The sequence below is a fragment of the Lagenorhynchus albirostris genome, chromosome 18 (assembly GCF_949774975.1).
Source record: "Lagenorhynchus albirostris chromosome 18, mLagAlb1.1, whole genome shotgun sequence".
NCBI classification, from domain to species: Eukaryota; Metazoa; Chordata; class Mammalia; order Artiodactyla; family Delphinidae; genus Lagenorhynchus; species Lagenorhynchus albirostris.
The window spans coordinates 69,461,958-69,476,044 of NC_083112.1; the positions used below are offsets into that span (position 1 = coordinate 69,461,958).

The window sequence follows — 14,087 nt, forward strand, 5'->3', positions numbered from 1 at the left end:
AAACAGATCTGACTTATGATACATGGGTAAAAGAGTGTATGTTTTTCTGCAGAGATTATATTAGGGCAGAAAGAAGAGCTTTATTGAGAGAAGTCCTTCTGTCATAGTCAAAATGCAAAGCTCAGGGCACTCTCAGGGTTGTGATTCTATTTTGTAGTGTTCTTTGTTCTTCTAGCAAAGAAAATCCAGACTAAATAGAAGCTACCAATCAGAAGTTAGCAAGTGGCAGCTGTTTATTCAACAAAAGAACCGTTTAATCTAAAAGTTTCTAATAATAATGTGTTTGGCCATCCCAAGAAATGGTACACTTCTTTCCAGATATTCTCAGAGAGAATGACTACACACACATCGTGCAGTTTGCAGAAAGGACTTCTATTCCACCTGGGAGTTTGCAAAAGATCACCTCCCAAGAGACTTCCAATGACAAAATTTCTTAACACACTCTTGAAGCTGCTCATAATTTTATGCATTTTATCAACTCAGGGTAGCATGGTGGTCTGTAAATTACTGTACCTAATTTTAGAAGAGAATCAAGCTTAAGCATTATGCATTCTTTTTTTTTCCACTTGAAAGATGAGAGCAAACATTTATCAAAAGCTGGCTCTGTGCCAGGCACTATTCCAAGGTTGTAATACCTCTTTGATGTAGTTTTTAGTATTATCCCCATTGTACAGATTAAAAGTCTGAGGCAAGCTTGCCCAGATCCACATGAACTGGAAGCAAGTTTAGAACCCAGGGAGTCCATTTTGTTGGGAGAACAGAGGTAGGGGAGGGAGGGAGAGAATGGGCAGAGAATTTGACTTACTTTTTAACTTCAAGAACTTTTGTACAATTCAAATGTTTTGCAACAGTGATGAATTTCATTGTAATTTCTTTAAGACAAGTAAAATATGAAAATCATCAGTTTTTAAGCATAAACAAATGACACCTGACATTTGCTGAGGATTTATCATGTGTGAGGCTAAGAGCTTTGAGTGGATTATCTCATCAACTGCTCGCCACACCCCAATAAAGCAGGTGTCTCTGCTATTCCTCTTTCACAGATGACAATGAAGTTTAGAGAAGGTGAGTGCCTTACCCAAGGTCACTTTCTGACCTTTACCCCCATGATATTCAGTTGTCCTTGTCTTTCAATCTGACCTTTCCAGGGCTTTGTGAATAGAACTTTCTCTTTCCCCAGCGAACAGAGATGGGGAGTCTCCAAGTTCTGGCCTCTCCCAAGTCTGAGTAGTGAAACTAAATTAGAGCAAGGCAGCACCTAGACTGCAATGCCCCGGGGCAAGTGCATCCTGTTCCCAAAGTACCCTTTGCTCTTGAAACTTAATTGGCCCAATGCGATGCATCTTTTCTTCTAATTGGTTCCTAGTGGTTGGAGGAAAGGCAGGCAGCTGCCTGAGTCCTAGGTCTGCCTTAGCAACAGCAGAGCACATCACTTAGCAGGCAAACTAAAACATCGTTAAAACTGGACCCCAGATCACAGCAGCAATCTCTCTTTCTGTATCTCTCTGCCTCTCTCTCTCCAAATGCACTTTCCGTTTGGGTGCTTTCTCATCTACGTCTTGGCCCTAGCTAAATCGGGATGCAGCCCTGCAAAAACAGTGTTACATGCGTGGTCCAGTCTCAGCAGGATAGCAAGAGCCACCCAAGATGGGCCACCAAACAGAGGAAGCTAAACATTTCAAAGGGCCATCTCCAACCGCCGGCTCTTCTTTTCTCGTTTCCTTTTGTCAACACACTGATTAAAAACAGAAAATGGTTCCCCACTTTTTATACTGACTCTACTTCCTACATCCCAAAGAAAAGCAGCATATTTTTTTCTAGTTCTTTCTACAAATACTTCAAAACAGTCTCATTACTTCCTCAAAGATTCAGTTCTGTTTCATTTTTAATTGTGAAAATTGAATTTTCTTTGACCTTTAAAAATCACTAGATTTGGTAAAGGAATTCAGGATAGACTATGATGTCCCAACACCACTGCACCCTGCAGGCCAAACTAAAACAGCCCATCAGTAGGAGAGGGTTAGAAGTTGTATTTGTCTCCTAAATCACTGTATTGGTTACAAAATGAGGCAATCAGCTCACACATGTAGGCTGACCATCCTCTTTCCAACCTCTCTACTCAGAAAATTCAGTCAATCCTTTTCACAAGCCCTAGCCTTTCACTCCAAGTTTAGAAAGGATATGTATTTTTAATTTTGTGAGTTATTTTGGGTACAAGGTAGGTGTAAGAAATTTTTAAGAAAAGAGTATCAGAGTTAAAAATCACCACAGGCTGATGGTATAATTTTTTTAGAAAGGTCCAGTTTCCTCCAGGTCGTGGCAGAAGTTTCATGGGTTTTCATCATCCAATAGTCCAATGACAGGCATATTATTTTAAGAAACTGCTACTATCATTAAATATTATGAAAGATCAGAAAAGGAGATTACCTCTTTTTATTGTAGTCAATTAACCTCATCATGAATTTGCAATGGTTGGACAAAGAAGATGGATGCTTAAAACGGTGGTTTTCAAAACTTTTCCATACAGTAGTTAAATAGTATGGAAAATGAAAATGAGCTATCTATTTATGTATGTGTGTGGTTGTTTAATTTTGTAACATGAATTCACAAAATTTGGACAATGGTGAATGTTTTAAAATAGTAGTTTCCAAAGATGATTAACATCTGAATCATTAGGGAGGTTTGTAAACACCCTCAACCATGGGCATCTTTCACCTCAGACATACTAAAACAGAACCTTGCAGGGTAAAGTATGGGAAATGGTGTTTTTAAAAAACACTCCCCAGGTGATTCTTAACACACTCTCCCAGTGCTGGTCCCAATAGTGATGGAACCACTGGTCTAGATGCTCAGAAGAGCATTTTGACACTACAGAAATTATAGGTGAGAGTCAAGACTGGTTATTGGGGAAAAAAATAAGAGAGACTGGTATAAACAATAAAGGTAAAATAGAAATCTGAGACAAAAATTTTGATCTATAACTGAATGTATATAAAGTATATTCTAAGTTTTCCTCAGAGAACTTCAGAATTTTCCACAAAAATATATTTGATATATTTAAATATATTTGAAATATATTTGAATATATTTGATATACAAGAATACATTTTTGTCTTATGAGAAGACAACTAAGAAATTTGGTTTTTCCTTGACTTTTCTACTATAATTTTCTAGTCTAGAATATGGCTATTCATTTCTTGAAAGGAACAAAGCAAAAACAATTTGTCTAGTTGAACTAACTAGCTTTTAACATTGCTTTCAATTTTTACTTAACAAAAAGTAGAAAATTGTTTTGAGGCTCCCCAGAGTTTAAAATTTCTTTTCTCCACAAAGTATTGACATATGGAATTGAGAGAAATAGAAAGACTAGTCCAACAAGCTCTAGTTCTGAAAATTTAAATTCCTTATTTACAATATTTATCTTATTCTCTGAGCTTCAGCTCCTGGGAGGAATAGCCAAGGAAGTTTCCATACTTGAATTAGCTTTTTTTTTACCCCAGGCAAATTTTATAACATATACTCAATAGTATTTTAAGCCATCACTGACATATCTTGTCTGATACAAATTTGTATCTTGTCTGACACAGGCCTCCATAATTTGTACTTTTCAGAAATAATAAGTAATTTAAAAAAATCCTTCCTCTACTCCAAACATGATACGTGAAGCTGATCTCCTGTGGATTTCATAATAACAATAAAGAACTAATAAAGAAATAAAGAAGCAAAGGATTTAACCTGCAGATACAGTTAACTGAAAGATAAAGAAGTGATTAGCTGTTCTACCTAGGCGTTACAAATAGGTGCAAAAATGCCCACGATCACCCAAGCTTGAGGTCCTGGATTCATTCCTCACCCACCCCTCCCTTTCATTCTGTTGGTTCAGCCACCAAGTTCTGTTAGCATTTGTTCTATTGATAAATCACCATCCACCTCTCCTTTTCCATTCTTGTAGTCTGAGGTCAGTTACCCATCCTTAGAATTTCATGCCGTTTCTTCAACACCTTCCTTCATTGGCCCCCATTCTTTTTTTTTTTTTTTTTTTGCTGTACACGCGCCTCTCACTTTTGTGGCCTCTCCCGTTGCAGAGCACAGGCTCCGGACGTGCAGGCGCAGCGGCCATGGCTCACGGGCCCAGCCGCTCCGCGGCATGTGGGACCCTCCCGGACCGGGCCACGAACCCGCGTCTCCTGCATCGGCAGGCGGACTCTCAACCACTGCGCCACCAGGGAAGCCCGATCTCATTCTTAGTTCTTGACACACTGATGCCTCCTATAGATAGCTATACATTAATAGGCCTTAAAGACTGGAATGCTGGGCTTTACTTTTTTTCTATCAGATCTAAAGCTTTTCTATTTCATCATGAATTCATTCATGTTTTTAAACATTCTCCTCTTTCTTCACCTCTCTAGTTCTTTTCTGTTGTTTTCTTTACTTCCTAAGCTGAAATGCTGCTTCCTTATCCCATCGTAGGTCATAGACCTTTTGAGGAAATACTACATCTAAGGACCATGTTGCCCAAAATGAATACACACAAGAATACTTTTGCCTATCTACACTATAATGCTATGATAATTAGTATATGTATTATATATAGAAAGCCTGTAATCATAACTTTATTAAAGATAGCAACTTTTATTATTATAAGGTGATTTTTTCTCATTTAATTCTTTTTTGAACTATTCTGTTTTTACATACTTCTACCTCACCTTTTATTTCTTTTGGTAGCAGGCGCCTAATATGTATTTCTTCATCTTTTTTATATTTCATTTTGAGCCATACTAGTATCGTAAGAGAACAGTCTTCTGCTATTTTTCAGAATTACACATTTTCAGTATATTATTTTACTGATCCTTTAATTTTGGAGGAGGAGAATGAAGCTAGTCTAAATTTTCCCTTGTGAATAGTTTCTTTCAACTTGATAAAAATACTGATGGAATATTTTCCTTTTTTTATTTTTCAAATTCAAAGTGTTCACCAGGCTAGATCTACATGTGGGCTACTTTTAATTAATTTTTCCTGGTCCATGATAACCCATCTTCATCTGAATATTTTTCCATCTAAAACAAAATAATTATTATATTTCCCTTAGAACAAGGCCTGTATTCCATTTGCTCTGTTCTCCCCATCAGGAAGAGCACTGATTTGTGTGTCTGTGTTGGCTGTCTTCCACATATAGCATCCTTGCCCCAAACAAAGTCCTCTTTTCATCTCCTTCCTTTGCATAACTGGAGATAAGTCTCACTCTTGATCTCTGCATAAATGATTCCCTTGGCTGCAGTGTTCTGACTTCTCATACTTCTAATTCTCCCGGACTCCCTCCCCGGAACCCCATCTCCTGCCCCAACCTCTGGACTCACAGGGTCAGTCCCTGTCATCTGAACACATTCTGTTTGGTGTGGCTGTCCTTGCCCTGGGGTCTCATGAAGAAACTGCCTCAGAAGTCAATGAATTCCATCTTACCAACAGAAAGCTCCACCTTTAACCTTCACCCCTTCACATTAAGGGCTTCTGCAGAAGCTCTGTTACTTTTTTTTTGTACAAATCTCTGAGAAAGGGAATTGTGACCTGAACCTTAGTTTTACCCATCAGTTTCATGAGCCCAGTTCCATCAGTACTGAATCTACAAGAAATGCCTTAGGGTTGACAGCCTAGGAACAAACGGTCTTCTTCTCTCTGTACCTTTAGGGCACAGATTTCTCACTATATAAATTCCTTTGATCATTTATTTGAAGTCTGAGTAGGAAAGCAAAAAGCAGAATTAGACACCTGAGCTCAAAAATCACTTTTTCCTAAAAGACCTTTTTATTCAGCTTTACAACTTTTATAGCATTCCTACTTTGATTTTACTCTAAGAGGTATATTTTATCAGCTGGATTTCAGATGAATTTGTTAAAGGTCAAGTCTTTATACAGTGCAAAGGTCATAAATCCAAGATATTTTATGTTCTATTATTCCTGTAAAAGAGGGAAGATGATCCACAAATACTAAAAAGGCAGATTTACCTCAGAAAGCATATAAATCATCTTATTCAGAATTATAACCTTTAGAAAGCCAACTTGGAGCTATGTACATATCCGTAACCTATAATATATATTACATATATTTCCATAAATGTATATATAATATATATCTACTTAAAAATTTAGATAATCCATTTTTTCCAGGAATATCACTGTTTGGAATTTATCATGAAAAATAATAACTTCCAATAGAAATAAATCCCTATACTCTAACTATCTATCAGGACATTATTTATGATGATGAAAAGCTGGAAACAGCAAATATCCCATGATAGAGTTATAGCCATGTTAAGTGAGCCTATATTCACAGGGCATAGTCTTATATTTATAATTTTTTAAGGAAGAAAACTGTATAGAAACATGAAAAATACTTATGACAAATAATAAATGGAAAAAACAGCATAAAAAAATGTACAACACATGACCACAGCTACACAAAAGTCATATAGTCTTAAAAATACACAGATAGTACAATCTTTTGTATTAGGTTATCGGGACTATGGTTGTTTATTCTCTTTTCACAATCATTTCTGCCATTTCTTTCATATCTAATTATTTTTTAATTGAAAGGATTAATTTTAAAATGTTAAAAGTTTGTGCACAACGAGTTTTGAAGGTGTAAAAACTTCTTGCACAAGTCCTTGAGACAGGTAAGAATCATATAACATGACAACCTCCAAAATGTTGATACTGGGGGGGGCAATTTATAATTTCTTTAGACTGAAGGTCATAGTTTCCAAATCAAAACTAGAAAATAGGCTATCTCATTGTCTCTCCACTTGATTGCATATTTGTCTTTCCTGACAGATTCATAAGTCCTGGTCTATCTCTTTTCCTCATTGAACCTCCAGCTCCTAGCCCAGCGCCTGGTTTACATTGGGATACAATGTTATGGGGAGATGTGGTTTTTTTTTTCTTCACAAACCTGTCACTCTTCCCCTGGGATATATTCACATAGTTATGAAAATTCTACAATTATCACAGCATCATTGATAAAGGATGAAACAAATATGTACATGCCTGCCCAAGTGTACACACACATATACACACTCACAGTGGATGCAGGAAAGAGAAGAGAAGCAAATGGAACTCATTTCAAAGAAATGCCATACCCAAAGAAGAAGAAAAAAATGGTACCCAAAACCTCAATTCTCTAAACCGCAAGCAAATGCTACTATTTCAAGTTGATATTTTTTCTTTTACAAGTGTAATATTTTTCCTCTTTTGACTATGTCATAGCTAAAGTTTACCACCATTTCACATGGCTTGTCTTCAACTTTTGCAGAGCTCCTAGTATGCTTACCATCTACTCTGCCAAAATGTCACATCTTCTATGAACACCAAGTGGGTCCAACCAGCCTGTTCACTTTTTCATTTTTCTCTTAAACTTGACTTTTCCTTCACTCTAGTTTTAGCAACAGCCAGATCAAATATACTAGAGATGAATGGAAAATCCAACATCAAAGGCCCACAGAACAAAAGCCCACCGATTAGGAAATACATTTTTGCTGTTGTTGTAGAGGATTGAGAAGCCATGATTTTTATTTAGAACTGTTGAAACTTAATCTTTGAATGTTAAAAAAAACACACCATTCCTGCTCTATATCTGCCTTGCGGATAACTGCCATAGGCCAACCTCTCCTCTCCTATTTAATTTCAAGTCACAGTTGTAGCTATGAAAATATGAATCATAATTTTTTTTTAAAAATAGCCACCTGTTACTTTCTGATCCCTATTAAAGGTCTTCGCCAACCCGGACCTCCTCGTACACAAACTCTCACCGCGAGGGCAATCCAGGCCTAGCTGATGACTGTACAAACATGAGATTAAAAACACATCCTTCCGAGGCCTGAACCTGAGTGTGTCTGAACACGCATCCTTGATCGGATATTCCCTGAACAATTATGCCTAAAATTGAAAGATTTACCCTATGATATTTCAAGCATTTATCAGGACCTGCATTTAGAGTTATCACGCTGCCCTGAAAGAAGAAAATCTGAGTCCGAGAGATACAGCCCTGCTCAGGGTTCTGGGCCTGCCTTGAGTTTCCATCCAGGAGACCCACACCGGTCTCTTAAGGGCTCAATGACAAAACGGTGTGGCTCTGGCAGGACCCTGCTTTGCTCGCCGTGTGGCCACCCTAATGACAGCCACTCAAACAGGCCAATTCATAAAAGGACGGATGTGAAGCGCAGAGCGACGCCCAGGAGCCTGGCGGCGGGGTGGACAAGGCCGGCCCGGAAACCTGCCGAGGCAGGCGGCCTTCACACCTGCGCGATGGCCCCGGGGAGCGCTGCGCGTCCGCCTCACCCCCAGGCACCTGGCCCCCGGGTGCTGGCGGGGCAGGCCGAGGTCTGGCGGCCCGGGGCATCCAGCGCGCATCCGAGGCCGGGGAAGGCGCACCCCGCGGCGGGGCAGGGGAGCGCTTCCTGGCCGCCCGCGCCCGTTCCCCGCGCAGCCTGGGGGGCGCTCGCTCCGCTCCCCGCGCCCGGCCCTCGCCTCCCGCGCCCGGCCCTCGCCTCCCGCCCCCGGCCCGCCTGGGCCCGGCCGGGACCAGAGCGACCGGCGCGCCCCCCCGGGCCTCCGGCGGCCGTGACCAACCTGTAACCCCGGCGCTCAGAGCAGTCATGGTGCCGCGGCGGCGGCGGCGGCGGCGGCGGCGGCGGCGGCGGCGGCGGCGGCGGGCGGCGGCGGGCGGCGGCGGCGGGCGGCGGCGGGCGGCGGCGGCGGGCGGCGGCGGGCGGCGGCAGCGGGCGGGGCGCGCACCCACCGCGGGGACGCGGCCCCTCACCTCCCGCGGCTCCGGCGGCGCGCTCCACCCGGGCTGCTGGGCCTGCGAGGGCGAGGGTGAGGGCGAGGGCGAGGGCTAGGGCGGGGGTGGGGGGGAGGGCTTTTTTCTTTCTGCCTTTTTTTTTTTTAAATCAGAGTTGGCTTTGCCGCAGGGGTTGGGATGCTGGAGGCACCCTGGGCTGAAGGGAGGAGACGGCAGAGGGGAGCGGGAAGGTCGGTGGCATCAGGTTCCTTGTCTCCGGCCGCCGCCACCGGCCCAGCCTCCCAGCAGCAGCAGCTGGGCTCTCCCCTACCAGCTAGCTCCTCCTGTGCTCCCTGGTGTGCTCACCGAGGGCTCCTCGCGCACTCGGGACGGGCACACGTACAGCCACCGCGGACAGGCGAGCGGGGCCCGTGTACGTGTGGTCTTGTCTTACTGGACACAGTATCTGAGGATGAGGACTAGTTTCACCCTTGAGTATGAAACTGCTAAATCATGAGGGCATCGGTGACGTTGATCTCTTCTAAGCATGTTAACATTTTCTCTTAACATTAAAATATTTCGTTATGTGCATGAGGCTGGATGCCCATTCAAAAAGTGGTCACCTCCAGGCGCTGTAAGGATACCCGGACAGGAAGCTGCACCTTATGTTTCCTGGGACTCCCAGCGGAGCAGGTTTGGGGAAATCTTGGAAATTTGAGCACCCTGCTCAGACCCAGGGGACATTATCCTCTCAGCTGCATTTGTTGAAAAGTTTACTCAGGCGCCGGCATCTTGCTTTGTAGTCAGATATTAAACCCACCAAGAATCCTTGACAGTGATTTAGTGCTTGTGTGTGGTCCTGTCTACACACACAAGCACATAAATACAGGGAGAGAGAAAACTGAATGAAACTTCCTCTAGAAGAGAAATCAGAACCCCAAACCGAAGAACAATTCCCTATTACAAAATTATAGTCCAAGAGATGGGAGTAAAATCACATACACACATTTTTAAAATAAAATCTCTAGTTCTGCATATTTAATTAACTTATCATTTAAAAAAAAAACCCTTGCACAATCTATTCACATTGGGCCAGTGTTAGCACTTTTTATTATTTAGAGGAAATTTTAAAATAATTAGCATTTCATGAAATACAGAACCATGTGGAATATATTTTTCTGAAGATTTTAGAAAGACCAACTATATAAAAAGCTAAGTTTTAAACAAATGAAACCATATGGAAATATTCTTCACAACACAAAATGGACACACAATCGACACACAATCATTTCGAGGCCAAGGAGATGAGAATGCAGAAGTTATATATAGACAATTCCTTCAAAGAGTTATGCTGTAAACATTTGGAGAGAAATGGTGTGGGAGCTGAAAGAGGAAGCGGAGAAAAGACAATCATTATTCTTTTAAAGATGGGAGACATAACAATACATTTTTGCTAATGCAGTGGATAGGGGAAACTTGGTGATGCATGAAGATGATAAGTAAAGCATGTCCCTGAGTAGAAGAGAGGGTTGAACTTCACTAGACAAAGGATGGCTGGCCTGACCAAGAAGCACAGATGATTCATACATTCATTCATATTAACAGGAGAGAACGTAGAGTGTCAGGTCCTAAATGCAGGGAGGTGGGGAATTGGATGGCATGAGCTTGTGGAAATTATCTTCTAATTGATTTTATTTTTTATTTCAGTGAAAGAGGAAGAAACTCATCAAGTGAGGGCAAGGATTGAGGAAGGATGTGTTGGCGGTTTGAGGGAAAAATAAGTTGGGAAATTGTCAACTAGGACAGTGGGGGAGTGGCTACACTAGGGAACATGATTACTGGTAATCTTAAGGACCCATTTGAAATTATTGATTATGAATTTATTATAAGAAATGCATATTTTTTCCTAGCCTTGTTTAGTTGCATGAGTGAAGGTAATGCCTATGAAATCTGGTTTTCTCTGGGTTGTAGTTTATCCTGGCAAATAATACAATATCTTCAAGCCCAGTATCATAGTAGCAAGGCTTCTTGTGGAAGTTCATTGGTTTCACATCACATTATTCCTGCAGGTATTGCACCTGTTTGGGCCCAAAATTTTTAAAAAAATAGAATTTAAGAAGATAACGTCAAGAGCACAAGTAATCAAGGGAAATTTCTAAAATGTATGAGAAATATATTCACCTGATGTATTATTCTACATTAATACTTTCCAGTGGATACGTTGGTCTTGTTTCCATACTGTCTTTTATGGTAATTATTTATAAACACGTCTACTTATTTAAAGGCCCTTAAACTTAACCTTATAAGCCTTTGCCTCCCTATTTTGCTTTGTCTAATACTTTTTTTACCCAGTAAGGTTCTCAATCAATATTTGTTTAACGAATTAACTAAATACCAATTAGTTCACAAATTTAATTGTCCAAGATTAAACACTTTGTATGAATAATTTTCCCTTTGATGCAAAAGGTATTTTTAGTGAGGCTGTCAAATATTTTTATATTAGGAACAGAAAATTTTCCATTCCCTTACCAGAAAGCAATCTCAAAACACAGCTGTAATAATGTCTAATTACTAAACTGCCAGGGAACTGAAGCTTCCTACTTTAGTGTGAAAATAAAATAGAGGATGATGTTGAATAAGTATGCCCTCATTAATTTTTGAAACATCCTCACATTGTAAGACTGGAAAAAACCTGCAGAGGCCATTAGATTCAGTATCTACATCTAGGCAGGATGATAACTAAATTATACAAAAAATATTGTTGCCTCTCTTTTATCAGAACCTTCAGTGAAAAAACTTATAAAATTGTTTTAGCTATAAATTTTCACAACACTATATAACAAAATAAAAAGTATAGATATGATCTGGCTGTTGTGTTTATATAACATTAAGCCATTGAAGTAATGGATCTTTTTAACTAAAATTGCAGACTCCAGCAACGATTTTCTTGTTATTAAAATCCTTCCAGTGATCCAAGAGTATATTTGTTTTTCCAAATAGTCACCAGAAATCTTCTTGATTTAAGCCTATTTCCTGCCTTTGTCCCATTATAAGTGGATATAAAATGGTGTCTTATCATGAATTTTATTTTGTATTTGTGTATATGCCTATATGTTATTATTATTATTGTATGAATTTTTTAATTCACAAAGACAATTGCTAAATCTAGCCTAATCTTTTTCTCCAAGTTAAGTAATTAATTACCTCTTGATCAATCATTCTATATTGAACAACAATTATTAGATCACAACTATTAGATCACTACCATCTCCACTGGTCATAAACAGTTGAATAGCAGCAATTGCTTGTGGTTTAAACTAAGATAACCCACATAACATTAGGCGCTACATGTAGTACACGGAAAATATATGATATGGTATCTTAGTTTGAATTTCCCAGAAGCAGACACTGGGATGAATATGTGTGTACAATTAATTTTAAAAGAAGTGCTCCCAGGGTAGATCAAAGTGGAAGCAGGAGAGAAGGAGGAAAAAGAAGCGATTTGAGGCATAAGACTCACAGAGAGTAGGATTTAACATGATTATGTAAAGGAATGCTGAATTATAACTTATGCCTCAGAGATGTCTAAACCTAGGAAATTTGCTGGGCTTTCACCCAACAGTCATTGGGTGACTAATGACTGTTAGTTAATGGCTTCAGGAGGGTAAGTGGGGAAGGGAAGAGGAGAAGGTAAGGCAATAAAAATGAACATCCAGGCACTTCTGACTCTCTGCACTTATCGACAAAGTGGTCCCAACAGTCTGAGAGCAGTGCCCTGAAGATCTGTGGGTGCCGGTCTTTGAAAGTGTACCAAAGGGGCACCACTTACACCAACAGAATCTGAGAAACTGAGGGGAACTGGGCAGGGCACCAACAACGTCTGCCACCTATGGTAGATGCCTTCAAGGCGCTGAGAAACTACAACCAACATATATAAGGCAGTTATAGTACAATGCAAGAATTAGTTAAATAGCTGTCACTTATAAGTCCAACGTTAGCTGAGACTGTCAAGATTATCCACATGGGCTGCAGAAGACTGAATAGACTTGTGAAAGGCATTGAATTAAAGTCAGCCTGGAAGATTTAATTGCATGGAGGGAAAGAGAGGACATTTTAAGTGGATGAAAAAGCAAAATTTTGCAGATTGGGAAGCAAATGTTGAGAAGGAATTAGGAATACAGAAGGTCTGGGGGGAGTAACACCTGGGGAAGGGAAATAGAGGAAGCAAGATTGGGGAGGGGGAACCATCAGAATGCTATGCCAACCTGACATTGCCCCATGCCAGCCCCATGGGCAGCTCTTGCACAGTGATTGTTCCATAGTGACACCACATTGAGCGGAAATGGCTGGACTCTCACACCACTGCCTTATCTAGCCAGTGATGGGTCATCCTGAGAAGAGTCATGACCTTGACTGGAAAGCTGATGTAGTCTCTAGAAGGACAATTTATTTCACTTGTGCTTTCCCTTTGATTTATAGAATAGAGAGATATGATAAAATATATAGGGCTTCCCTGGTGGCGCAGTGGTTGAGAGTCCACCTGCCGATGCAGGGCACACGGGTTCGTGCCCCGGTCCGGGAAGATCCCACATGCCGCGGAGTGGCTGGGCCGGTGAGCCATGGCCGCTGGGCCTGTGCGTCCGGAACAAAAATTCACATTAAAAAAAAAAAAAAATATATATATATATATATATATATATATATGTCTAAAAGATCTCTTTCAATCAGTATAAAATAAAACATCTAACTGATAAGAACACATCACAGTTTAGCTGGCCACATTTTCTCTTTCTCAGTGGTGCATAAAATAATAATGAATCTTATATTTGATGAAATATAGCATGGAAAATGGTTGACACATCATAGGTTCTCAATGAAAGTGAATGGACTTGATTTTTCAGTTATTTGTAAAGTCACCAATCTTAAAGAACTTAGATATTTAAGGGACTTCCCTGGTGGTCCAGTGGTTAAGACTCCGCACTCCCAAGGCACAGGGCGCAGGTTCAGTCCCTGGTCAGGGAACTAAGATCCTGCATGCTGCATGGTGGAGTCAAAAAAGAAAAAAAAAAAAAAGAACTTAGGTATTTAAGTCATTGCAATAATGTTTTGGAAGAATGAACACAATGAGAAGTAAAAACTAATCATGTAATTAATATCTTTTAAATATATTTGTAGTTTTATCATTAACTGAAAGACATAGATGCCATCTCTCTTTCTAAACACGCTTATATCCAATCAGTTGTAAATAGTCCTAGGAAGAGAGTTAATTTAAAATATGACAATTACAAAACAATGAACTCAATTTTCCCATTGCT

The 14,087-nt window shown here is 40.3% G+C and overlaps 1 protein-coding gene across 1 annotated transcript in view; it reads right to left on the reverse strand.

Annotated features, from left to right (window-relative positions):
• The window catches only part of NALCN (sodium leak channel, non-selective), a 293,862-nt gene extending 285,185 nt beyond the window's left edge, over positions 1–8,677 (reverse strand). Inside the window, exon 1 of the mRNA XM_060129171.1 lies at positions 8,622–8,677. The gene's annotated coding sequence lies outside the window, so the exon portion shown is untranslated. The remainder of the gene's footprint in view (positions 1–8,621) is intronic.
• Positions 8,678–14,087: the final 5,410 nt, after the last annotated feature.